Below are 27,853 nucleotides of genomic sequence, written 5' to 3' on the forward strand. Positions count from 1 at the left end.
GGAGCTTGTGATATCCAATGTTTAGGCTGGCGAGTATGTGCCTACCGGTGGGGGTGCTAAAGAGCCTAGTCGGGCAGCACGATGTGGTTTTATTAACTTGTCTAGGTGATTATGCAGACCGAATTCTTCCAGTTCGGCAGTAGGAGTGCTAGGCGCTAGGCGTAGTACTATTTTGTTGGCCTTGCGGATCAAGGTATTAATCTTAGTGATGAAGGCCGGCGTGAGACGTATACGTAGGGGGCCGAGTATGTTAGCCGGCTTAGAACGAATGCCTGTAGGATGCTTATGCGATCCTGTTCGTTGAGGCCCTTATGTTTGTTAGTCACCCTTTTCAGTAGGCCTATCGTTTCATTAATCTGACTTTCTATTCGTTCAAAGAATTTTTTATTGATCCTATTCGCCTGGATCTGCAGTCCCAAGATTTTGAGCTCCGGGACCACTGGGATTGGTCTGCCATTGATGTGAAGTTTGATGTCAGCGTTATTTTGTTTCCTAGTGTAAGGATCTGAAGTAATATCAGTTCGGATTTCGTTTAAGAACAGGCGAGACTTCCTCTCTCCGTCTCTTACGTTACTATCTCGACCCCTTGTAGTAGTGTTTCTTCTATATGGGCCTCACCCCCTCTGCCGATCTAGAGGGTAATGTCGTCCGCATATAAACTGTGTCCGAGTTAGGGAATTAGGCCTAGCCTTTTGGGGATGCTGATGACAGTCAGATTGAAGAGAATGGGTGAAACCATCACCCCTTGCGGGGTTCCTCTGCTGCCCAGTTGGGTAGTGTCTGACACGAGGTTGCCAACGTTGATTATGGCAGTACTCCCGGAGAGGAATGCATTGATGTAGTTGTATATCCTCTCTCAGGGGTTTATTAACCCTAGACCCCCCCCCAGATAGATTCATGAGTGACATTGTCGAATGCCTTTGGAAGGTTAAGGGCCAGCATATGGCTGCCGTGTCGAGATTACCTGTGGATTTGATTATTTGTTCAGAGAGCTGTAATAGTATGTCCTACATGGATAGCCCAGCCCTGAAGCCTATCATGGTGTGCGGGAGTAGGTCTGTGTCATTCATGCGGCTGGTCAGCCTATCTAACATTATGTGATCCATCAGTTTACTTAAGCAGAATGCTAGCGAAATAGGTCTTAGAAGTTCTAAGGCGAGGAATTTCCCCAGCTTGGAGATTAGAATAACTTGTGCGTGTTTCCACGGCTCAGGAATCCTTCACTCTCTCCAGCATGTGTTGATGCAGTCGGTGATGTCTGTAATGAATGAGTCATCAAGGTTGTGGAGGGTGCGGTTGGTTTTCCCGTCCGGTCCTGGCGCCGAGTTGAAAGCGCGACCAGCACAAGTTCTCTCGGACGAAGGGTTTCCACTTCGATAGGGGAAGATTTGGCGCTGTAGACGCGTTGCGTCTAATGTAAATAAGCGGAGTAGGATGCATTCCCCTGGTAACGTATTTTATTTAAGATTTTATACTTTCCATCTGCCTCCTCTCCAGCGTTCGCTCACCTAATGTGGAAAGAGTGGAGGACTTTGTGGGAAAAGTCTGTTCTGCCTTTCTTACTCTGCGACAGGTTATAAAAAAATTTGATGGAACCTGAGTGCTAGGCTTTGAAGTTTCAAAAGTAAAATACGTTGTCTTTTTTTTTTTTTTTTTCGCGAGCCTAACTTTGCGTGAAAAGAAAAAAAAGCAAGACGCAAAAGCGAGAAGCAAAAACGTTACGACCAACACCTCCTAGGTAAGAAAGCCCAAGTGCTAAATTTTCCTGCGTCACCCACAAGAGGCCACCGCAGGGCACGAGTACTGTGTCAACGTTCGGCTCGAACAGAAGCCCCAGCCGAACGCTGATGCCGCAGTCGAACGCTGTACTTCATGTTGGCCTCCTTTTGTGACGCATGAAGATTCAGCACTTAGGCTTTCTTTCCGACGAGTTGTTGTTCAGGCCGAGACAACAATACGCATATAGTCGGTGACAGTTTAAGAGTAAATTGGAAGCCCCTCCCATTTCTTTCCACTTTAGCAGGGTGAACGCTGGAGAGGAGGTCACCTCCTCTCCAGCGTTCGCTCTGCTAAAGTGGCACGGGTGGGAGGAGCGTCCAGTTTACCCTTAACCTGTCATCAACTATAGTGTCACCGTCAAGGCAGGCACTTGAAGCTGCAGAGGGCCTCAAAAAGAAATTTAGGGGTGCGGAAAGAAACGTTCTTGAACGCCAAAAAGTAAGAACCGCTGTAATGCCTTACATTCACGCAGTGTCTCATAACTTAAAAAAGGTGGCGGAACGTTACGACGTTCCTATCGTTTTTTCAGCCCCTAAAAAGCTTTCTGCGTTATGCAGGAAAATCAATGATCCCGAAGGGAAGAGTGACGAGTGTAAGACAAAACACCAGAATAAGTTTGTAGAATGTCACACTGGTATTGTGTATGACATTCCGCTTTCTTGCGGTAGGTCTTACGTAGGCCAAACTGGGCGTTGTGTAAATGATCGCGCAAGAGAGCATGCTGCTTCCTTAAAACAGTCACCTTCGGGGCACCTGGCTGTGCATTGCAACCGATGTGAGTGCACACCAGTTTTCAATGACGTGGCAATCCTGGGGCGATACAGCAAAAAGATTACAAGGGAAATTCATGAGGCGTATGCAATAAGGAAGGGTGCAGATAAGTGCATAAGCGAGCCTTCAGTGACTCTGTCAGAAAAAGAGCGTCTATTCTTGGATAAAGAGTGGGCACGTGGAAAGTGACGTGGGTGTTTTTCAAAAGTGTATATGAGACTATGTTTTTCCATAAATAAATCTTCAGTTGCGAGTGCGCCTTGTGTCGTCGTCTTCTTACCTTGTCCTGGTCTTTCGGCGCTTGTCTTTTTCCGTCAAAGCAGGGCTTCTTCACGGGTGCCACCTCACTCCCGTTGGCTGGCGTAAGCGATCACGTGACCGTAGCGACAACAGCCAATGGCGTTCATGACGCAAGTTGCGGTACAAGATTCTACATCAACGATCTCACCTAGATTTACCGACCCAAACGCGCATCCTATGCGCACGAGTATTTAATCAGGAGTGATCGGAGCACTGCCACAAACGTTTTTTGACGTACCTCCTCTTCTGTGCAGCGCAAGTTCTTCTGCTTCTTGCGGTTGCGGTGACGTCAGCACGCCGAGCTCTGATTGGCTACGATTGAAAGGATACTGGGTAGACCTCAAGGCAGCTTGCTTTCAGGTCTACCCACTATCCCTCCCATTGGAGCCAATGAGAGCTCGGCGTGCTGACGTCACCGCAACTCCGGCGCAAGAGTTAGGCGAACTTGCACTCCGCGTAGCAGTTCTTTAATAGACGCTTCCTCGTCTATTCTTCCACAACGCAATGGCGTTGTTCAGAAGTGTTTCAACTGTTGCTCGTATCCTTGCAGCGTGTCCCAGCGGTCGTTACGGACACCAGTGCCGCGACACCTGTCCGACCTGTCTCAACGGAGGCGTCTGCCACGACATCACCGGAGTGTGCGTGTGTCCCCCGGGATTCACCGGCCAAAACTGCGAACGAGGTGGGTATCCACTACATTCAGTTTCGCTTTCAATGTGTTTACCTCTCGGGGGCGGGGCGGGGATTCACTAACGATGCCGTCATACGTAGGCCTTACTCTTAAAGGTGGTATTGCGTGCCCTATTGCACTGTGTGAGGGGAGGCGCAACGACGTATTTTTGTGTCTATTTTCAGCCTGCGGCGAAGCGCAGTTTGGCCATAACTGCACTCTCGACTGCACTGCGGTGGCAGACGACATCGAGACGAGCCCCAACTGCTCGGGGAAGCTGTTCTGCATGCCGGACCCGTACGGGTGCTCCTGCTACCCGGGCTACTCGGGCATCGACTGTGATAAAGGCACGTTTCAAAGGGAAAAGGAAATTGCAAACGACCACACAAAGTATACTGCGATTGAGAGGGGCAGCTGTTCCGTTGTTGGGATATTGGCTTTTATTCGATGTGCTTAGATATTCCCTTAAAGTCGATCAGCATTATAATATTTGCTTTCAGTCGATGTGCTTGAGGATATCTTCTTATTCGATGTGCTTTTGGGTATTTGCTTTTAGTCGGTGTGCTTAGATATGTGCTTTAAGTCGATGAGCTTTATGATATTTGCTTTTAGTCGATGTGCTTTTAGGACATGTGCTTTTAGTTGATGTGCTTACCTATTTGCCTTAAGTCAATGAGCTTTATAACGTTTGCTTTTAGTCGATGTGCTTGAGCATATTTGCTTAGTCGATGTGCTTTTGGGTATTTGCTTTTAGTTAGTGTGCTTAAGGATATTTGCTTAGTCGATGTGCTTTCGGATATGTGCTTTTAGTCGATTTACTTGAGGATATTTGCTTAGTCGCTGTACTTAAGGATATTTGCTTAGTCGATGTGTTTAGGATATTTGCTTTTAGTCGATGTGCTCATAGATTTACTTTAAGTCGATGAGATTTACGATATTTGCTTTTAGTCCATGGGCTTGAGGATATTTGCATAGTCGATGTGCTTTGGAATAGTTCGTTTTAGTCCATGTGCTTTGGGAACTTTGCTTTTAGTGGAATTGTTCTTGATGTGCTTTATGAGATCTGTCCTTTTGCGGAATGCCTTTGTGAGATGTGATTTTACGAGATGTGCGTCTTGCACGCCGATATGGCGGCCTTGATGCTTTCGTATCTTACGCGCTGCACCTCGTGCGTTATAGTCGGGGTCTTGTGCACTTTGTTGTTGCGGAGCTCCGACTGCTCTGCTAAGCGCGGCGCGCTTACTATCCCCGCTCCTCAGATGAACGAATCTTGCATGGTCTGGTCAAATACTTTATGTCTGGGGACGGGAAAAAGAGAAGTGAACGAGCGCCGCCCGGGGCCACGCCTTTCTGCAGACGCGTTGAAAAAACCTTCCAGAAATCAGAAGTGCCGGAAGCGGCGGCAGCGATTTCGTAGCTGCTGCTGCAAAGTGCGTCATAGCGGAAGAGGAGGGGGGGGGGGGGGGGGGGGGGTGGAAGGAGGAGAGAGTGGGAGCGATAGTGTATATTTTATTTTTATTTGACAATACTATTAGTTCTTACAATGGGGACCGTAATAGGGGTTAGCAACAAAAGTGAACATAAAATAGTTACGCAGAACATGGTGTACGTACAACATAACATTACCAGCGTACTTTATGGTTATATTATCAGACACAACGGAAACACATTAAAAAAAGAAATACACAAAGCACTGTGAGCAACAGATTTAGATACATAATTTTTACAATAACTTCTGCAGACCTCTCATAAATTCAGAAACGGTGTTGGCAACAGTGCTTTCTGGTAGCGCATTCCACTCCTTTATCGTTCGAGGGAAATATGAATTTTTAAAGCAGTTTTTGGCGGAACGATATTCTTCAAGTGTCCTAGTATGCTTGTTTCGAGTAATTCTAGAGGTATGGTGTCTTATCAATCTATCTTTGTCTAGCAGAAGTGTCCCGTTTAAAATTAAGTAAAGCATTTTCAAGCGTTTATTACTCCGCCTTTCTTCCAGTAGACTGATTCCTGCCCTGGAATACAGTTCCGTTGGTGAATCTAGCCTCCTATACTTTGAAAAAATAAAGCGCCACGCCAATTTCTGAATCCTCTCTAATTTTAATACTAACTACTTTGTGTACGGGTCCCACACTTCACTAGCATATTCTAAATTTGGTCTTATCATCATTTTAAAAGCTAACAGTTTAGTTTCCGGAGTGGCCACCTTTAACGACCTTCTTAAGAGGGCGCGGTACCTCTATTTATTCGTCCGTTTCAGCCACCAGATGGCGCGCGGCTCGAAACGTGGTTGAACGCGCAACTTCTAGATGGCGCCAGTATCGAGGTGTGAAAAGGCCCGCGTTATCCGCTGCGTGAAATAGATCCCGAAATCTGCCGTGTTCTCCCGGCGGAGGAAGTTTCTGCATCCCTCGCGCGCGCTTGGTATGTACGCGCGGTGACCGAGTCCGGCCTCTGCGCTGTGTGATGCAGTGGGTGGCGCTCGTTTCTGTTCGGAGGTAGGAATAAAAATGCCGGTCCCCTTTTTTACGACGCTCGTTTCTATAGCTTGTTTTTCTTTTTTTTTTTATCTCAAGTGACCTACAGTACCGCCTGTTCGAAATCGTCCTTTGCGGTGAGCGATTGAGAGTCAGGTTAGCATTTTATTTGGGTCAGCACTACACGTTTAATGGAGACCTCGGGCGGCGATGTAAATATGCATTGCTTCCCAAAGTGTGTCCAAGGTGCGCAATGACAATTGGAAAGGGTATTGAAGGCGCGCGACCGTCGGTTGGTAAAATACGTGCGTTAGATTGACTTATTCAGTCTAATCATTTTTGCCAACGTCTTTTATCTGTTTCGACAAATGACATGGTCGAGTCTATTGATAACCTTAGCTAGATTGGACGTACGGAGTGTCCGGGCTTTAAATAAATTTGCTTCGTTTATGTGAATGAATAACTGTTTTCTCTTTTCCGTGCTCGGTGCTATGCAAAAATCGCTGAGATGTTATGGTAGCTCAGTGTGGCGGCGTTTTGCACGCTGACTCGCTATTGCATTCGCTGTGCACAATATGTGTTCAGATGGAATGTGCCAAATCGTATTTCCGATCGATATGATAGATTTACTTTGCTACAGTGTTAATTATATTTTCCTGATTTAAACTGGTTCGTCCCTGATCTGAGCCTAAGTTTAAATTCGAAGGGCAGACAGACTTAGCGTCGTAACAGCCGTAATGCGCAGAAAGAAATTAGTACCATGAAAGAAAAACAAAAGGATACGAGGTGGCTCAGTGTTATAGAAGTAATGAGTGTGCAAAGGATGGGATACGGTCCATTCGTCACATGCACACTCGTCACAGGACGATTGGTCACAGGACGATTCGTCACACAGGAACATTCGTCATAGGATGACTCGTCACGCGGCCAACCGGTCTCACAATAGTTCGTCCCCCCAAAAATGTATTGTTCAATTTGGTTCGGGCGGACAAAGGCGAAGAATTTGTAAGGAACGTTTTAGCTTCTGATTCGGTCCCGAACATTGAATGTTGGTTGGGCCTCAGAAAGTCGGTCACCTCTTATCTTAGCATGTCTTTCGCTTCTCGAGGTCAAAGAATTTGCAACAGACGTTCTAGCTATCTGGGTCCGTCCTGAACGGTGAATGCGGAGGCCATAGAAGAGCGACTATTTTTGAACTACATTCAAAAGGATGGAGGTGATCGCAACAGAGAGAGCCATGATGCTGCACGAGGGGTACTCGTACACATTCGGCAGAAGGAATTCCGATACTTGTTGGTTTTGTCGAATAGGTGTATGCAAGGCAAAACTAAAAACTAATTTGGCTGCCAGTCGGATTATTGCTCGTTCAAGCCTGCAACTGAGATCAACCTGCTGAAGACCCGTAATATAATGAAAGGAAAAGCGGATGAGTATTGTAATATTAGTTTATATAACCATTGGTTTACGTGACAGTGGAAAATTGTGAAACTCCTCATCAGGGTATGTAGGCAGATGTTGAAATTTACAATTTACTATCGTCCCCTGCTCGATCAATGAGACCAGTTGCCCGCATGACGAGTCATCCTGTGACAAATGTTCCTATGTGACGAATCATCCTGTGACCAATCGTCCTGTGACGAATCCGCATGTGACGAATCGTCCTCATCCCGCAAAGGATGCCATCGTACGTTTTTTTTTTCTTTTTTTTTTTTTTTTAGCTCTCCGCATTGCTGGGAAACGCTCAAGGTACCAGCAAAGACAGCGAGCTGGCGTGAAATTTCCATCGAGCGGAAAACGAGTGTGACTTTTATTTCATCATGCGCTTTCATTTTGATATGGCTCAAAATGGGCGCGAAATAGTAACAGGTAAGGCAACAAAATTTAGATGTTAGGTCTGGAGCACCGCCATACTCAGCCGTGTTGGGGGCATCTCTCGCGAGTCAATACGGCAAAGGTATTGCGCGTCGAACTGTACGTGAGAGTTATCCATTTCAGCGAAACCTTGATTTCGCAAAACTATTGTGGCTCGAGTCGTGGCTTCCAGTACTTGAAAGCCACGAGCGAGAAATAAATGACAGTTGATTTTGAAGGACAATCGCGACGTGGAAACCCATAAAAGAGAGTTCCAATAAGACGAGAGCTTCCCCTTCTCTTCAAGTGCGTGGGTTACGCTCTCAATCCTGCACCTGTGGTAACACCGCAGGCTCCTAAAATGGCTTTGAAAACGTTCCTGATCGCAACAACTTTTTTTTTTTTTTTTTGTCGAGGCGCTATTTCATTTTTTTAACTTTTTGTCTACCTTGATACCCCATCAGCGCAAAAACTACCATAAACTAAAAAAAAAAAATAGTGGGCATACAACGACAACGCACCCACTGGGACCCGAGTCAAGGCAAGAACAACTAACTACTAAAAGGGGAAAAAAATCATGTTCGCATACACAGACAGAACGCCTCCATCGAAAGAAATGAATCATGCGCTTGTTCTGCCAGTCTCGTTGTGCGTCTGTCAAAAGCCACAAAGGAGGAAGACAATCAGCGCCTACACCACTCCCCTCCACTCCACTCCCCCCCCCCCCCCCCCCCCCTCCCCACCACCCCTAAAAAGAAAAAAAGAAAGGTTTCTTGGGCGCGCGCGCGGTCGCCCAAGCGATGACCTTGGAAGGGTATGCGATTGTAGCACGTTTGTCCCCCGGTTGTGCCCCTGTCTCAAATGCCACGGTCCGTTTCTCCCAAGTGCCCGTCTTATCTTCCCGAGTATCAACTCCGCAGTGATTCTGAATCATTCCGATGCTTTCCAACGTTGCAAAACTGTTAGACGAATATTTGCACAGAAGTATACTCTGTTCGCAGAACTATCTACGGCGCTAAAATTCAAAAGCGCCGAGTTGGATTGGGGAACTCGTGTAGGTTTAGCTCATCGTTGGAACATTCTTATTCGCTCGATGAACTCCACAAAACGTGTAAATATTAGAATGAACTTTCCAGAGAACGAGAGTTGTTGTCGGGGTTCCAGGCGACCGGACAGGTCGCAATTATTGGCTGATTAAAAATTTTATTTCATAATCACAATCGTATCATCAAGGGCACGCCATTTCCTCATCACTTCTTCTACGAAAAGAGTTGCTGTATTCGTAGCACACACAGACGGAAACGGTTGAGACTGCCCAAATAATATCTTCTTTTGGCAGGTACTGCGCAGCGATTACACACAATGCCTCTAACATAAACATGCTGCTCCACATGTCTATTCACAAGATGCAATACATCGTTCTCCCAACTTTGTTGAAATGGGCATGAAAGCGCGTAACCGTCACTTTTTTGAAGTTCTACTTAGAGGTGAAGTGTTTACCGTAAAAAGTCGTTAATTATTTATTTTTTTTCGTTTACTACAAAGCTCGATTCCCTTAAATTTTTGTTTTTATATCGTCTCTACAGCGCTTTTACGTCGGTACTTTCGTGTTAGAGGACATCACATAATGTGCGAAAAAAAAAACAAAAAAAACGGTAGGATCGATGCTGCATAGCCTTTTTTTTTTTTGTGGACATCAAGAAAAAAAAAAAGATAGTAGTTGTCTTCACTTCGCACTGCATGTTTTGGCACGGAAGTTCCTATTTGGTTATGATGTCTTTACTTTCTTAAAAATTATATACAGTAATTTAAATTACCGAATTACAAAAACGTCGAAATTGTATAATTGCTTTTCGTTGGGACGCCATGACGACAGCGACACTCGTGTTCCCTCGTGGTTTTCGCCAGCATTTCTACAATGAATTGCCAGGATCGCGAGATGCAACAGCGTGACACTCCGTCTTCTGTGACGTCATTTGTTGCACTTCGGGACAACTTTTGATGTATGGCCAGCATAAGACGCTAACCACATTAGTCGGAGACGCGCTGCAGGTGCCATAGTACTGCTCGTAAAAGTAGCTGTCACGTGCTTTGCTCCGCGACTGAGGGTTGCCAAATTACGGTGAAACGGAGCATAGACAAAACAGACTGGACGACATTTACCGGGCATCTTTAGAGCTGCGAAGCTCAAAATCACGCGTACTCATAAGATTTTTTTTTCTCGCGTGTTTGTGATTTTTATGATGTCCTGCAAGCAAGAAAAAAATATATATGGTGAGGTCACTCCGAGGGGGTAGCGATAACTGCGAGCCACGAACATGAAGGACTCGCTAACATCCGTCAGGAGTGTGAACAGTAAATCGTCACGCAAACATATTCTCACAAGCTGCAAATATTTATTTGGCTTAGGAAGTAGAATACTAGTATACTAACGACATGTGATTATTGTACACAAGATACCATTTCTCGGTTCTTCAAAACCATTTCCCAAGTCTGAACGGTCGCGCTACGGGCCGCGGCTAGCCGTGCCCTCGATAGACTACGGAGCTGCGTTGTGTCGTCTGCTACTGTACCGCCAACAGGAGAGCGATAGCTCTGTGTGTTCCACAGATGCGTGTTGCGGTATAACTCTGTACGTCTGTCCTAGAGGAAGACAAAGAGATAGGCTCTGTGACCCCCTCCTAAGCTAACAAAAACAAACAGAAGTATACTCGTTTGGACTGAAAGGTTTACAGAATAGTGACCAGACATTGGAAAAGCATATGTCACAGAACTTGGTTTATGAAATGGCATCATTGTTTCGAGCAAGAAATCACCTGCTCACCACTGGGACGATGAAATCGTCACTATTTATTGCGTCAGGTATATTTGCGCTCATGAAGAAAAATCTGAACACATCCTTCTCCCAAAGTCCTATGTCGAATAATAAACACTTTTTTAAACATCTATGCACAAATAACTCATTTTTTTTTACACTTGTATATGCACGTTAATTGACGTCAAACCGCATTTTTGATTAGATCTTGATGTCTACACCAACTACATTCATATTTTTTAGGGCTTTATTGAACGATAACTTCAACTATAGTTAATGGAACACGATGGCTCGATCTCGACAAAAACCTCAACGTGCGAAGCTTCCACAGACGGTCGCTAGCGAGTATTCTCAATGTGAGACTTCAGAAGCTTTCGCTTGCCATAGGGAGCTTGCTTTCGACTAGAGCACTGCACGGGCCCGGAAAGCGCTGCTGTGTGGAGAGGTTGACTTACAAGATGACGTGTTACGTGGTCACGTAAGATGGCGTCATTTCGTGCAGCGTGATCACGTAAGATGACGTCATTTCGTGTAACGAGATCATGTAAGATGACGTGTTTGTGTCACGTCATCACGTAAGATGACGTCAGTTCGTATGAACTGACGTCATCTTACGACAACGCCAACAACATTAGTGCCGTCCGGAACCATTGACCTTAGAAACGCGCTTCTTCGCTTGAAGAGCTGATATGCGTTGATTGTTATTTGTTTCTTTTGCCTACTACAGACCATTCAAGAACTCGCCTTCTGGGTGCCACCAACTTCGTCTACTGGGCTGTGAAGCGCGTTCGAGCGTGCGCAATACCTCTCTAGGCCGAAAGATTGTACACTGAGTATGCGTTCACAGCTCAATGACTTTGGCATTTTTCGTCAGGATAGATGCTCCCACGAGAAGAGCGTAATGGATATGTGAATAGAATTGGAAATTTGAAATGTTCTTGTCCAATCGCATTTTTCTTTGGTTATCAACGCTTTTTAGCGTCATCACAAGACGTTCAACCCATAATACACTGGTGATTAAAAAATAAGCACCGAAAAACATGCACCGATTTTCGCTCAAAAATAAACACCGGAAAAAAACATACCGTAATCATTACCCATGTCACCTTTTTGGGTGATATGTGAATTTCCAGAAGAACAGCGAGTTATCACCCTCCCCTAGGAATACCCTGACTACAGAGCAGGCGACCCGTTTTTCCCCGCGTTAGATTGTGGTGACCACGAACCGTACGGAGGTCACAGGACGTCCGTGAAAAATAAAAAGGAGGCAAACAACGATCTACTCTGTGCACGCTTCATCCCCAATTTCCACGACCCCAAGGCCGAAGGACGTTTGTGTGAAGGATAACGATAAAATAAAACTTTGCGTCAAAAAAAAAAGCCCGTTTTTAAAAGAAAAAAAAAAAAAAAGTAGAAACAAGCACAACGCGTTGACGGACCGCGAGGTTGTGGAACACCTCGCGGTCCGCTTGCCACAGGACGGTTGTCTTCGACCCATAGCTCCAAGGTGAATTTGCCACTTGCGAAAACACGGAGACCTACCCAGCGAGAACCAGGAAAGCAAGACACGCACACTGACGCCTCGGCGGCGTGCAGAATGAAACAGGATACGGGCGCGGAACACGGCCGCGGAAGAACACCTCGCACAGTGCCGATCCGGCCGATCTCCGAACGGACAATTTCGCATGGATGGATGGATGGATGAATACGGCTGAGCCCTTTGGATCGGGCGGTAGCTTACGCCACCTAGCCATTTTGTTTTACCATTTAAGCTTAGAATATTTAAATGTGAAATCTATATTCACTCCGCAGTGCAAAGAAAGTGAGGCTATGAAACCTCCTTGCCATCAGTGAATAAGAAAATACCTAGTTTTCTCTCGATTTCTGCCACCATTCACTTAATCTTTGCTTGGTAATCTCTACAGTCTTGAAATCCACTCTCCCTTCGCTGTCTCTAAAACCCAATGACTTTATTAAATCTATGTTGTCTTCGGTAGGCATAGGGTGAAGCCCTTTACAGTAGAGTATCAAGTGCTCAGCCGTCTCGTCCTCCTCTCCACAAGCAGTGCACACTGTATCAATTTCCTGGTACTTCACTCTGTATGTTCTGGTTCGCAGAACACCCGTTCTTGCCTCAAACAGCAATGAGCTTCCCCTAGAATTGTCATAAATGCTTTCTTTGGCAATAACTCTTTTGTTTAATCTATAGCTTTCCAGAGCCGTCTTTGTCTGCATTCCCTCTAGCCACCGATCTCTTTCTGTGGCCTTAACTTTCTTCTTAACTGAGACTTGCTCTTCCGTATCTTCGCTATAGCCCAAAAACTTTCCTCTTAATTTCCTAGTGCGCTGTCTCCACTTGGTGTCTACACTCCTCATGTATAAATAGCTGAAAACCTTTCGTGCCCATTGCTCCCCGTCCATTAGCCTCAACCTATCCTCAAATTCTACCTTGCTCACCGCTTCCCTGCTCTCAAATGATGCCCATCCCATGTCTCCTTGTACTCCCTGGTTTGGCGTTTTGCAATGTGCCCCCAAAGCCAGTCTACCTACTCCGCGCTGTTTTATTTCTAGTTTCGCATGCACTTCGGATTTCATGCATAGCACTGCGTTTCCAAAAGTCAAGCCAGGCACCATGACCCCTTTCCAAATCTCTCTCACCACCTCATACCTGTTGTAATTCCAAAGTGCTCTATTTTTCATTACAGCTGCATTTCTGTTGCCCTTACCTATTATATACTTTTCATGGTCTCTGAGATATTCTGCACCATCACATATCCATACTCCTAGATACTTGTATTTACTAGCTCTCTCAACTGTAATATTCTGTATCTTCAGCCTCTCAACTTCATCCTCGTTAAAAATCATGACTGCCGATTTTTCGCTACTGAATTCTAAACCTAATTCCTCTCCTTCCCTACCACAGATGCTCATTAATTCCTGCAACTCTGTCCTGTTGTTAGCCATTAGTACAATATCATCCGCATACATCAATCCCGGTAAGGATTGCTGAATTTTTTGGCCTAGCTTACTGTAAGAAAGGTTGAACCCAAGCCCACTCTTCTCTAGTCTATCCTCCAATCCTCTCAGATACAACATAAACAGCTCGCTGTCCACGCATTTCGTGGACAGCGAGCGCCACCGCACGGGAGAGAGAGGTACCTTAAAAACGACGAAAACAAGCACCGACACCTTGGTTCTTTATATTTGCTGTAGTTACGGAACAAATCGACTTACATGAATAATTTGAATATTATTCGATTCCGTAATAAATTTAGAAGACATTAAACGCAATTCTTCTTATGTTTGAATTTAGATAATTTTGTAAATTCGTGATTTTTTTAAAGAATATAATTAAATTTATGACGAAACATCCGTTGCGTTTAGTGACTCGATAATGACTCAATGTCTTTAAAGCCGAAATTTTCAAGAAGATCCGCGCAGCCGTTATTATGTGAGAATTTTTTTTAATTTGGTGAAAAACCTCATGTATTCTCTATGGGGCTCTGAGGTGCGCCCCCTCTTAATAACCAAAGTTTACCTGTAGCTTTCTTAATTTTATTATTAATGTGATTGTCCCATCGAAGATCGCTAGTTATTGTTATCCCTAAGTATCCAAATTCGTTTACTCTAGACAAAGTCTTTCCGTTTAAGTGGTAGTTATACACCGAGGGAGTTTTCTTATGTGTCATTGACATGCAAACGGTCTTTTCCAGGTTTAAAGACATCTGCCAGCTTTCGCACCACTTGCTAATTTTTTGTAAACAACCGTTCAACTTGATGGAATCACTGTCATCGTTTATATAATTATATAAAATGCAATCATCACGAAGGACGTCATTGATAAAAATTAAAAATAACAAGGGTCCGAGTACAGATCCCTGTGGGACCCCCGAGTGCACTTCTCGTAGCATCGAATCATGCCCATCAATACTAACAAACTGCTTTCTAAGAGTCAAGAACGCTTCAATTCACCGCAGGAGTTTGGGATTCTTTAGCAAAGGCTCCAGCTTAACGAGCAGCTTATTATGATTCACCTTGTCGAAGGCCTTCTGGAAATCTAAAAATATTATGTCGACCAGGCCTCTATTGTCAAGAGTCGAAAAAAAAAATCATGAATCAGTTCCGTTAATTGAGTAGTGGTAGATAAACCTTTTCTAAACCCGTGTTGCTTGCTATCAAGTACTTGATAAGCCTCTAAAAACGTTCTTATATGCTTTGAAATGACGTGTTCCAGCAATTCACAACAACTAGATGTTAACGAAATGGGTCTATAGTTTATAACTGGGCTTGGCGTTACCTTTCTTATGTCCAGGTATTATTTTGGCGATTTTCCAGTCATCTGGAACAGTTCCATCTGACAACGATCTCTTGAAGACGAGGCTAAGATACTTCGAACACCATTCACTGTAACGATATAAGAATTCGTTAGGAATATTATCAGGACCAGCAGCTTTTTTTTTAAATCGATACCAAGTAGTAAAGAAAAAATACCTTCTTCTGATATTTCTACGTCATTCATTGGGGGAACATTTTCAAAAAAAGAAAATTCCGGCAGGACATGATTATCACTAGAAAAAACGCTGACGAAATATTCATTAAAACAATTTTCACTTTATTAACTCCTTTTTCACTTGATGTTAGTTGTCGCCGAAACCTCCTTGGTGAATATTTTATGAAGTTTTGCATTTTAACATTAAAGAAGGAGAATTTCGATGCCTTTATTTTTGCTGAAAGTTCCGTACTTAGCGTCCGTATTTTAGCCTGTAGCAACCCATCCCTTTTCCCACGCGCTTTTGTTCTACACCTGGTTAAGAGTCTTTTGTGATGGATTATATCGCTTGTAATCCAAGGACTATTTGGATTCCGCTTCTTAACGCGCATTGGAACGAGCTTATGAATGCATTCCAGTACAGTCCTTTTAAAATTAAGCCACAGCTCGTTCACTCCGATCAGGGGGTTCCTAGCAAGGTTTTCAAATGTATCGTAGTTAAAGCCTAGTTGATCAATAATTGATTCATCATCAGCTTTCTTAAAGCTTCGTTATGAAGATACTTCCGTTTTCTTAAGTGTAGCTTCCAACGATATTTCGAAGTGTACCATTTTGTGATCAGAAATTCCCGGGTGAGTCTTACAATCGTGTGTGTGACGGGAGAGTGTCTCACTGACAAATATTAAATCTATTAGGGATTGTGATTCCCCCTGTACCCTAGTATGCTCTTTGACAACCTGTATCAAGTTGTGCGAGAAGGCTAAATCCAGAAATTCTTCGGAGCACGACACTTCACTGCCCCCAGTTCCTAATGCAGCCCAGTCTATCCCACCGAGGTTGAAATCTCCCACCAAAATAACTTTCTTTAAACTTACTTCTAACATAAAAAGAAACTCATTTAACTCCCTAAAATATCCAAGAGGCATTTGTGGAGGGCGATACACTACACCTACTATTAATTCACTGTTTTTTAACTTGATCCTACACCACACATTTTCAATACCTGGAGCACCTTCTATTTCAGAAGCGATCAGGGACGATTGAACTATTAGGGCCACGCCTCCTCCTCTACTTCCTCTGTCCTTTCGAAAAATATTATAACCAGGGGGAACTATCTCATTGTCTAACACTGATAAATCAAGCCAGGTTTCAGTGATGGCCACTATATTGGGGTCATGATCCATTAAGATGTGTTCGAGTTGAAGCGATTTATTTACAATACTTCGGGCATTAAGGTTGATCAGTAGAAGGTTTTTTGTTTCCTGTGAATTAGGTTCCCGTCATTGTTCAGGATGCGGTACATTGGGCGGTACATTGGCTGCAAAAAGTTGAACTCTCTGGTCAGTATCCGAGTCCCATCCGTACGTTACTCCATTGATTTTTAGCTTGTCGTACGATAAGAACACCTTGTCTCCATTTCGTTTATTTGCAGCTGCGCTCTCCCATAGCTTTCCTCTAATAACTCTTACATATTTTTAAAAGTCCTCATTAATAAAAATACGAGTCCCTTTAAGCTTATTGGCATCACTAAGTACGTTTTGTTTTTTGTTATTACTTCCAAATCTTAAGATGACTGGCCTCGGCTTTCTGCTAGGTAGCCTTCCAAGACGGTGAATCCTTTCGACAGACGTCACATCAACACTCAGTTTTGTTTTGAAAACATCTTCAACTACTTTCTGTCTCAAGTCCAACTCCGTTTCCTTTTCGGATTCTGCCACTCCACGGATTACCAAGTTGTTTCTTCTACTTCTCTTTTCTAAGTCATCGATTTTTTCTTGTAGCTTTAATATGGTCGCTTCCAAATTTGCCATCTTTCTTTGTGTAACATCAAGCGTCATGACAAGATCAGTTATCTTTGAAGTGGACACTTCAATCGCTTCTAATCTTTTATCAAAACTGTTTTGGCTTGCGACTATAGATGATAAACTAACCGTCATCTGTTTCTGGCATTCCAGCATCTGCTGCATTGTGTCTGAGTTTGGGCCGGGATTTTGTTCGACATCCCTGCACCTTATCAGCGCAAGTGCCCCCAACAATAATCGGCAATGGCAGCGAAAAACGGTTTCACACGCCTTGGGCAAGGCAACAGCAGTAGATAACGATCGTCTGAGCGATACGAGCAGTCACAAAAACTCTCATCTACCTGCACGCAAGAAAAGAGCCATCTGTAAGACATGTCGCTTCTGCTGTCACCTCGCCCACTGGCCATCAGTCCGTTGGGCTGTTCCTTTATAGTTTCGAAGGCTGACGTGGATGTGCCTCCGCGGTAGATGATTGGACGATCAAGCACGTGGTCGAAGACCACGTCTTTGTGCAGATTTTGATGAGGTGTCGTCGGTATATGGATGACTGGCAGCTTTCGAGCACGTAGTTTTGAAGAATGGTGGTTCCGTGTCGATGTCCGTACGCGCCTTCGCATGCCGGTATTCCGTGATGCGACAGCAGCAGCAGCCAGTACTGCACACAAGAAAAGAGCCATCTGTAAGACATGTCGCTTCTGCTGTCACCTTGCCCACTGGCCATCAGTCCGTTGGGCTGTTCCTTTATAGTCTCGAAGGCTGACGTAAATGTGCCTCCGCGGTAGATGATTGGACGATCAAGCACGTGGTCGAAGACCACGTCTTTGTGCAGATTTTGATGGGGTGTCGTCGGTATATGGATGACTGGCAGCTTTTCGAGCACGTAGTTTTGAAGAATGGTGGTTCCGTGTCGATGTCCGTACGCGCCTTCGCATGCCGGTATTCCGTGATGCGACAGCAGCAGCAGCCAGTACTGCACGCAAGAAAAGAGCCATCTGTAAGACATGTCGCTTCTGCTGTCACCTTGCCCACTGGCCATCAGTCCGTTGGGCTGTTCCTTTATAGTCTCGAAGGCTGACGTGGATGTGCCTCCGCGGTAGATGATTGGACGATCAAGCACGTGGTCGAAGACCACGTCTTTGTGCAGATTTTGATGGGGTGTCGTCGGTATATGGATGACTGGCAGCTTTTCGAGCACGTAGTTTTGAAGAATGGTGGTTCCGTGTCGATGTCCGTACGCGCCTTCGCATGCCGGTATTCCGTGATGCGACAGCAGCAGCAGCCAGTACTGCACACAAGAAAAGAGCCATCTGTAAGACATGTCGCTTCTGCTGTCACCTTGCCCACTGGCCATCAGTCCGTTGGGCTGTTCCTTTATAGTCTCGAAGGCTGACGTAAATGTGCCTCCGCGGTAGATGATTGGACGATCAAGCACGTGGTCGAAGACCACGTCTTTGTGCAGATTTTGATGGGGTGTCGTCGGTATATGGATGACTGGCAGCTTTTCGAGCACGTAGTTTTGAAGAATGGTGGTTCCGTGTCGATGTCCGTACGCGCCTTCGCATGCCGGTATTCCGTGATGCGACAGCAGCAGCAGCCAGTACTGCACACAAGAAAAGAGCCATCTGTAAGACATGTCGCTTCTGCTGTCACCTTGCCCACTGGCCATCAGTCCGTTGGGCTGTTCCTTTATAGTCTCGAAGGCTGACGTGGATGTGCCTCCGCGGTAGATGATTGGACGATCAAGCACGTGGTCGAAGACCACGTCTTTGTGCAGATTTTGATGGGGTGTCGTCGGTATATGGATGACTGGCAGCTTTTCGAGCACGTAGTTTTGAAGAATGGTGGTTCCGTGTCGATGTCCGTACGCGCCTTCGCATGCCGGTATTCCGTGATGCGACAGCAGCAGCAGCCAGTACTGCACACAAGAAAAGAGCCATCTGTAAGACATGTCGCTTCTGCTGTCACCTTGCCCACTGGCCATCAGTCCGTTGGGCTGTTCCTTTATAGTCTCGAAGGCTGACGTAAATGTGCCTCCGCGGTAGATGATTGGACGATCAAGCACGTGGTCGAAGACCACGTCTTTGTGCAGATTTTGATGGGGTGTCGTCGGTATATGGATGACTGGCAGCTTTTCGAGCACGTAGTTTTGAAGAATGGTGGTTCCGTGTCGATGTCCGTACGCGCCTTCGCATGCCGGTATTCCGTGATGCGACAGCAGCAGCAGCCAGTACTGCACACAAGAAAAGAGCCATCTGTAAGACATGTCGCTTCTGCTGTCACCTTGCCCACTGGCCATCAGTCCGTTGGGCTGTTCCTTTATAGTCTCGAAGGCTGACGTGGATGTGCCTCCGCGGTAGATGATTGGACGATCAAGCACGTGGTCGAAGACCACGTCTTTGTGCAGATTTTGATGGGGTGTCGTCGGTATATGGATGACTGGCAGCTTTTCGAGCACGTAGTTTTGAAGAATGGTGGTTCCGTGTCGATGTCCGTACGCGCCTTCGCATGCCGGTATTCCGTGATGCGACAGCAGCAGCAGCCAGTACTGCACACAAGAAAAGAGCCATCTGTAAGACATGTCGCTTCTGCTGTCACCTTGCCCACTGGCCATCAGTCCGTTGGGCTGTTCCTTTATAGTCTCGAAGGCTGACGTGGATGTGCCTCCGCGGTAGATGATTGGACGATCAAGCACGTGGTCGAAGACCACGTCTTTGTGCAGATTTTGATGGGGTGTCGTCGGTATATGGATGACTGGCAGCTTTTCGAGCACGTAGTTTTGAAGAATGGTGGTTCCGTGTCGATGTCCGTACGCGCCTTCGCATGCCGGTATTCCGTGATGCGACAGCAGCAGCAGCCAGTACTGCACAAAGAAAAGAGCCATCTGTAAGACATGTCGCTTCTGCTGTCACCTTGCCCACTGGCCATCAGTCCGTTGGGCTGTTCCTTTATAGTCTCGAAGGCTGACGTGGATGTGCCTCCGCGGTAGATGATTGGACGATCAAGCACGTGGTCGAAGACCACGTCTTTGTGCAGATTTTGATGGGGTGTCGTCGGTATATGGATGACTGGCAGCTTTTCGAGCACGTAGTTTTGAAGAATGGTGGTTCCGTGTCGATGTCCGTACGCGCCTTCGCATGCCGGTATTCCGTGATGCGACAGCAGCAGCAGCCAGTACTGCACACAAGAAAAGAGCCATCTGTAAGACATGTCGCTTCTGCTGTCACCTTGCCCACTGGCCATCAGTCCGTTGGGCTGTTCCTTTATAGTCTCGAAGGCTGACGTAAATGTGCCTCCGCGGTAGATGATTGGACGATCAAGCACGTGGTCGAAGACCACGTCTTTGTGCAGATTTTGATGGGGTGTCGTCGGTATATGGATGACTGGCAGCTTTTCGAGCACGTAGTTTTGAAGAATGGTGGTTCCGTGTCGATGTCCGTACGCGCCTTCGCATGCCGGTATTCCGTGATGCGACAGCAGCAGCAGCCAGTACTGCACACAAGAAAAGAGCCATCTGTAAGACATGTCGCTTCTGCTGTCACCTTGCCCACTGGCCATCAGTCCGTTGGGCTGTTCCTTTATAGTCTCGAAGGCTGACGTGGATGTGCCTCCGCGGTAGATGATTGGACGATCAAGCACGTGGTCGAAGACCACGTCTTTGTGCAGATTTTGATGGGGTGTCGTCGGTATATGGATGACTGGCAGCTTTTCGAGCACGTAGTTTTGAAGAATGGTGGTTCCGTGTCGATGTCCGTACGCGCCTTCGCATGCCGGTATTCCGTGATGCGACAGCAGCAGCAGCCAGTACTGCACACAAGAAAAGAGCCATCTGTAAGACATGTCGCTTCTGCTGTCACCTTGCCCACTGGCCATCAGTCCGTTGGGCTGTTCCTTTATAGTCTCGAAGGCTGACGTGGATGTGCCTCCGCGGTAGATGATTGGACGATCAAGCACGTGGTCGAAGACCACGTCTTTGTGCAGATTTTGATGGGGTGTCGTCGGTATATGGATGACTGGCAGCTTTTCGAGCACGTAGTTTTGAAGAATGGTGGTTCCGTGTCGATGTCCGTACGCGCCTTCGCATGCCGGTATTCCGTGATGCGACAGCAGCAGCAGCCAGTACTGCACACAAGAAAAGAGCCATCTGTAAGACATGTCGCTTCTGCTGTCACCTTGCCCACTGGCCATCAGTCCGTTGGGCTGTTCCTTTATAGTCTCGAAGGCTGACGTGGATGTGCCTCCGCGGTAGATGATTGGACGATCAAGCACGTGGTCGAAGACCACGTCTTTGTGCAGATTTTGATGGGGTGTCGTCGGTATATGGATGACTGGCAGCTTTTCGAGCACGTAGTTTTGAAGAATGGTGGTTCCGTGTCGATGTCCGTACGCGCCTTCGCATGCCGGTATTCCGTGATGCGACAGCAGCAGCAGCCAGTACTGCACACAAGAAAAGAGCCATCTGTAAGACATGTCGCTTCTGCTGTCACCTTGCCCACTGGCCATCAGTCCGTTGGGCTGTTCCTTTATAGTCTCGAAGGCTGACGTAAATGTGCCTCCGCGGTAGATGATTGGACGATCAAGCACGTGGTCGAAGACCACGTCTTTGTGCAGATTTTGATGGGGTGTCGTCGGTATATGGATGACTGGCAGCTTTTCGAGCACGTAGTTTTGAAGAATGGTGGTTCCGTGTCGATGTCCGTACGCGCCTTCGCATGCCGGTATTCCGTGATGCGACAGCAGCAGCAGCCAGTACTGCACACAAGAAAAGAGCCATCTGTAAGACATGTCGCTTCTGCTGTCACCTTGCCCACTGGCCATCAGTCCGTTGGGCTGTTCCTTTATAGTCTCGAAGGCTGACGTGGATGTGCCTCCGCGGTAGATGATTGGACGATCAAGCACGTGGTCGAAGACCACGTCTTTGTGCAGATTTTGATGGGGTGTCGTCGGTATATGGATGACTGGCAGCTTTTCGAGCACGTAGTTTTGAAGAATGGTGGTTCCGTGTCGATGTCCGTACGCGCCTTCGCATGCCGGTATTCCGTGATGCGACAGCAGCAGCAGCCAGTACTGCACACAAGAAAAGAGCCATCTGTAAGACATGTCGCTTCTGCTGTCACCTTGCCCACTGGCCATCAGTCCGTTGGGCTGTTCCTTTATAGTCTCGAAGGCTGACGTAAATGTGCCTCCGCGGTAGATGATTGGACGATCAAGCACGTGGTCGAAGACCACGTCTTTGTGCAGATTTTGATGGGGTGTCGTCGGTATATGGATGACTGGCAGCTTTTCGAGCACGTAGTTTTGAAGAATGGTGGTTCCGTGTCGATGTCCGTACGCGCCTTCGCATGCCGGTATTCCGTGATGCGACAGCAGCAGCAGCCAGTACTGCACACAAGAAAAGAGCCATCTGTAAGACATGTCGCTTCTGCTGTCACCTTGCCCACTGGCCATCAGTCCGTTGGGCTGTTCCTTTATAGTCTCGAAGGCTGACGTAAATGTGCCTCCGCGGTAGATGATTGGACGATCAAGCACGTGGTCGAAGACCACGTCTTTGTGCAGATTTTGATGGGGTGTCGTCGGTATATGGATGACTGGCAGCTTTTCGAGCACGTAGTTTTGAAGAATGGTGGTTCCGTGTCGATGTCCGTACGCGCCTTCGCATGCCGGTATTCCGTGATGCGACAGCAGCAGCAGCCAGTACTGCACACAAGAAAAGAGCCATCTGTAAGACATGTCGCTTCTGCTGTCACCTTGCCCACTGGCCATCAGTCCGTTGGGCTGTTCCTTTATAGTCTCGAAGGCTGACGTGGATGTGCCTCCGCGGTAGATGATTGGACGATCAAGCACGTGGTCGAAGACCACGTCTTTGTGCAGATTTTGATGGGGTGTCGTCGGTATATGGATGACTGGCAGCTTTTCGAGCACGTAGTTTTGAAGAATGGTGGTTCCGTGTCGATGTCCGTACGCGCCTTCGCATGCCGGTATTCCGTGATGCGACAGCAGCAGCAGCCAGTACTGCACACAAGAAAAGAGCCATCTGTAAGACATGTCGCTTCTGCTGTCACCTTGCCCACTGGCCATCAGTCCGTTGGGCTGTTCCTTTATAGTCTCGAAGGCTGACGTAAATGTGCCTCCGCGGTAGATGATTGGACGATCAAGCACGTGGTCGAAGACCACGTCTTTGTGCAGATTTTGATGGGGTGTCGTCGGTATATGGATGACTGGCAGCTTTTCGAGCACGTAGTTTTGAAGAATGGTGGTTCCGTGTCGATGTCCGTACGCGCCTTCGCATGCCGGTATTCCGTGATGCGACAGCAGCAGCAGCCAGTACTGCACACAAGAAAAGAGCCATCTGTAAGACATGTCGCTTCTGCTGTCACCTTGCCCACTGGCCATCAGTCCGTTGGGCTGTTCCTTTATAGTCTCGAAGGCTGACGTGGATGTGCCTCCGCGGTAGATGATTGGACGATCAAGCACGTGGTCGAAGACCACGTCTTTGTGCAGATTTTGATGGGGTGTCGTCGGTATATGGATGACTGGCAGCTTTTCGAGCACGTAGTTTTGAAGAATGGTGGTTCCGTGTCGATGTCCGTACGCGCCTTCGCATGCCGGTATTCCGTGATGCGACAGCAGCAGCAGCCAGTACTGCACACAAGAAAAGAGCCATCTGTAAGACATGTCGCTTCTGCTGTCACCTTGCCCACTGGCCATCAGTCCGTTGGGCTGTTCCTTTATAGTCTCGAAGGCTGACGTGGATATGCCTCCGCGGTAGATGATTGGACGATCAAGCACGTGGTCGAAAACCACGTCTTTGTGCAGATTTTGATGGGGTGTCGTCGGTATATGGATGACTGGCAGCTTTTCGAGCACGTAGTTTTGAAGAATGGTGGTTCCGTGTCGATGTCCGTACGCGCCTTCGCATGCCGGTATTCCGTGATGCGACAGCAGCAGCAGCCAGTACTGCACACAAGAAAAGAGCCATCTGTAAGACATGTCGCTTCTGCTGTCACCTTGCCCACTGGCCATCAGTCCGTTGGGCTGTTCCTTTATAGTCTCGAAGGCTGACGTGGATATGCCTCCGCGGTAGATGATTGGACGATCAAGCACGTGGTCGAAGACGTTGTCTTTTTGCAGATTTTGATGGGGTGTCGTCGGTATATGGATGACTGGCAGCTTTTCGAGCACGTAGTTTTGAAGAATGGTGGTTCCGTGTCGATGTCCGGACGCGCCTTCGCATGCCGGTATTCCGTGATGCGACAGCAGCAGCAGCCAGTACTGCACACAAGAAAAGAGCCATCTGTAAGACATGTCGCTTCTGCTGTCACCTTGCCCACTGGCCATCAGTCCGCTGGGCTGTTCCTTTATAGTCTCGAAGGCTGACGTGGATGTGCCTCCGCGGTAGATGATTGGACGATCAAGCACGTGGTCGAAGACCACGTCTTTGTGCAGATTTTGATGGGGTGTCGTCGGTATATGGATGACTGGCAGCTTTTCGAGCACGTAGTTTTGAAGAATGGTGGTTCCGTGTCGATGTCCGTACGCGCCTTCGCATGCCGGTATTCCGTGATGCGACAGCAGCAGCAGCCAGTACTGCACACAAGAAAAGAGCCATCTGTAAGACATGTCGCTTCTGCTGTCACCTTGCCCACTGGCCATCAGTCCGTTGGGCTGTTCCTTTATAGTCTCGAAGGCTGACGTAAATGTGCCTCCGCGGTAGATGATTGGACGATCAAGCACGTGGTCGAAGACCACGTCTTTGTGCAGATTTTGATGGGGTGTCGTCGGTATATGGATGACTGGCAGCTTTTCGAGCACGTAGTTTTGAAGAATGGTGGTTCCGTGTCGATGTCCGTACGCGCCTTCGCATGCCGGTATTCCGTGATGCGACAGCAGCAGCAGCCAGTACTGCACGCAAGAAAAGAGCCATCTGTAAGACATGTCGCTTCTGCTGTCACCTTGCCCACTGGCCATCAGTCCGTTGGGCTGTTCCTTTATAGTCTCGAAGGCTGACGTGGATATGCCTCCGCGGTAGATGATTGGACGATCAAGCACGTGGTCGAAAACCACGTCTTTGTGCAGATTTTGATGGGGTGTCGTCGGTATATGGATGACTGGCAGCTTTTCGAGCACGTAGTTTTGAAGAATGGTGGTTCCGTGTCGATGTCCGTACGCGCCTTCGCATGCCGGTATTCCGTGATGCGACAGCAGCAGCAGCCAGTACTGCACACAAGAAAAGAGCCATCTGTAAGACATGTCGCTTCTGCTGTCACCTTGCCCACTGGCCATCAGTCCGTTGGGCTGTTCGTTTATAGTCTCGAAGGCTGACGTGGATATGCCTCCGCGGTAGATGATTGGACGATCAAGCACGTGGTCGAAAACCACGTCTTTGTGCAGATTTTGATGGGGTGTCGTCGGTATATGGATGACTGGCAGCTTTTCGAGCACGTAGTTTTGAAGAATGGTGGTTCCGTGTCGATGTCCGTACGCGCCTTCGCATGCCGGTATTCCGTGATGCGACAGCAGCAGCAGCCAGTACTGCACACAAGAAAAGAGCCATCTGTAAGACATGTCGCTTCTGCTGTCACCTTGCCCACTGGCCATCAGTCCGTTGGGCTGTTCGTTTATAGTCTCGAAGGCTGACGTGGATATGCCTCCGCGGTAGATGATTGGACGATCAAGCACGTGGTCGAAAACCACGTCTTTGTGCAGATTTTGATGGGGTGTCGTCGGTATATGGATGACTGGCAGCTTTTCGAGCACGTAGTTTTGAAGAATGGTGGTTCCGTGTCGATGTCCGTACGCGCCTTCGCATGCCGGTATTCCGTGATGCGACAGCAGCAGCAGCCAGTACTGCACACAAGAAAAGAGCCATCTGTAAGACATGTCGCTTCTGCTGTCACCTTGCCCACTGGCCATCAGTCCGTTGGGCTGTTCCTTTATAGTCTCGAAGGCTGACGTGGATGTGCCTCCGCGGTAGATGATTGGACGATCAAGCACGTGGTCGAAGACCACGTCTTTGTGCAGATTTTGATGGGGTGTCGTCGGTATATGGATGACTGGCAGCTTTTCGAGCACGTAGTTTTGAAGAATGGTGGTTCCGTGTCGATGTCCGTACGCGCCTTCGCATGCCGGTATTCCGTGATGCGACAGCAGCAGCAGCCAGTACTGCACACAAGAAAAGAGCCATCTGTAAGACATGTCGCTTCTGCTGTCACCTTGCCCACTGGCCATCAGTCCGTTGGGCTGTTCCTTTATAGTCTCGAAGGCTGACGTGGATGTGCCTCCGCGGTAGATGATTGGACGATCAAGCACGTGGTCGAAGACCACGTCTTTGTGCAGATTTTGATGGGGTGTCGTCGGTATATGGATGACTGGCAGCTTTTCGAGCACGTAGTTTTGAAGAATGGTGGTTCCGTGTCGATGTCCGTACGCGCCTTCGCATGCCGGTATTCCGTGATGCGACAGCAGCAGCAGCCAGTACTGCACACAAGAAAAGAGCCATCTGTAAGACATGTCGCTTCTGCTGTCACCTTGCCCACTGGCCATCAGTCCGTTGGGCTGTTCCTTTATAGTCTCGAAGGCTGACGTGGATGTGCCTCCGCGGTAGATGATTGGACGATCAAGCACGTGATCGAAGACCACGTCTTTGTGCAGATTTTGATGGGGTGTCGTCGGTATATGGATGACTGGCAGCTTTTCGAGCACGTAGTTTTGAAGAATGGTGGTTCCGTGTCGATGTCCGTACGCGCCTTCGCATGCCGGTATTCCGTGATGCGACAGCAGCAGCAGCCAGTACTGCACACAAGAAAAGAGCCATCTGTAAGACATGTCGCTTCTGCTGTCACCTTGCCCACTGGCCATCAGTCCGTTGGGCTGTTCCTTTATAGTCTCGAAGGCTGACGTAAATGTGCCTCCGCGGTAGATGATTGGACGATCAAGCACGTGGTCGAAGACCACGTCTTTGTGCAGATTTTGATGGGGTGTCGTCGGTATATGGATGACTGGCAGCTTTTCGAGCACGTAGTTTTGAAGAATGGTGGTTCCGTGTCGATGTCCGTACGCGCCTTCGCATGCCGGTATTCCGTGATGCGACAGCAGCAGCAGCCAGTACTGCACGCAAGAAAAGAGCCATCTGTAAGACATGTCGCTTCTGCTGTCACCTTGAAGCTGTGTGAGGGACGACGGCGATGGAGAATGGGCGATAGCGCGGCAGCGATGGGACAGCGCGCCTACCGTGATCACGTAGATTTTGTTGCGTATACGGAAGCCGTCGGATTACTCCGGAAAGGGGCACCAAAAGCTGCCACTGTACTATACTTCGTGCCCCTAGTTGCGTGCAGTAGAGGCGAAGGCAACGCCAGGCGAGGGGAGAAAGGTCAAGCACTAGGAAGGCTGGGGAGGAGGGGAAAAACATCTCCTTTCTCCCCTTGCCCTCCATGGCCCTCCTCTCTCGCCCTGCCTTCGTAGCGTTCGCCCTTCCTCTCTTCGCCTGATGCTGCCTTCGCCTGCACTCCGCACAACTAGTGACGCGGAGTATAGGGTTGGGTTGAGATAAAAAAAATAGTATTTTACCCACAAACTTGGTGACTAGGCCGATTGATTTTACGACTCCTACCAGCACGTGTGTCGTCGAGTAGACCTACTTGGAACGATCACGTCTTCAGCGATGGGATTTCTTTACTGGTTGTTAAAAAGCAGCTCATGAAAACTTAAAGAAAGACAACGCGTTTGGGTCTCATCTATACACATTTTCAAAGTACGGCCACTGAACGCCGCCTTCTTGGTGCTGGTGTGTGTAGATCGTCTTCTAGTCAAGCCTTACTAAGAAGGATCCACATTTGCCAGACCGGTCTATCTTTCACCATAGATGGATGGATAAATGCGTGCGCTTCAGGATCTCGGAGGCCA

General features: G+C 47.6%; 1 pseudogene; it reads right to left on the reverse strand.

Moving 5' to 3' along the window:
• Positions 1–4,464: 4,464 nt before the first annotated feature.
• Positions 4,465–18,576, reverse strand: LOC115329603 (annotated as a pseudogene).
• Between the last annotated feature and the right edge of the window lie 9,277 nt (positions 18,577–27,853).

This window comes from Ixodes scapularis, unplaced genomic scaffold (assembly GCF_016920785.2).
Source record: "Ixodes scapularis isolate PalLabHiFi unplaced genomic scaffold, ASM1692078v2 PGA_scaffold12__126_contigs__length_90152505, whole genome shotgun sequence".
NCBI lineage: Eukaryota > Metazoa > Arthropoda > Arachnida > Ixodida > Ixodidae > Ixodes > Ixodes scapularis.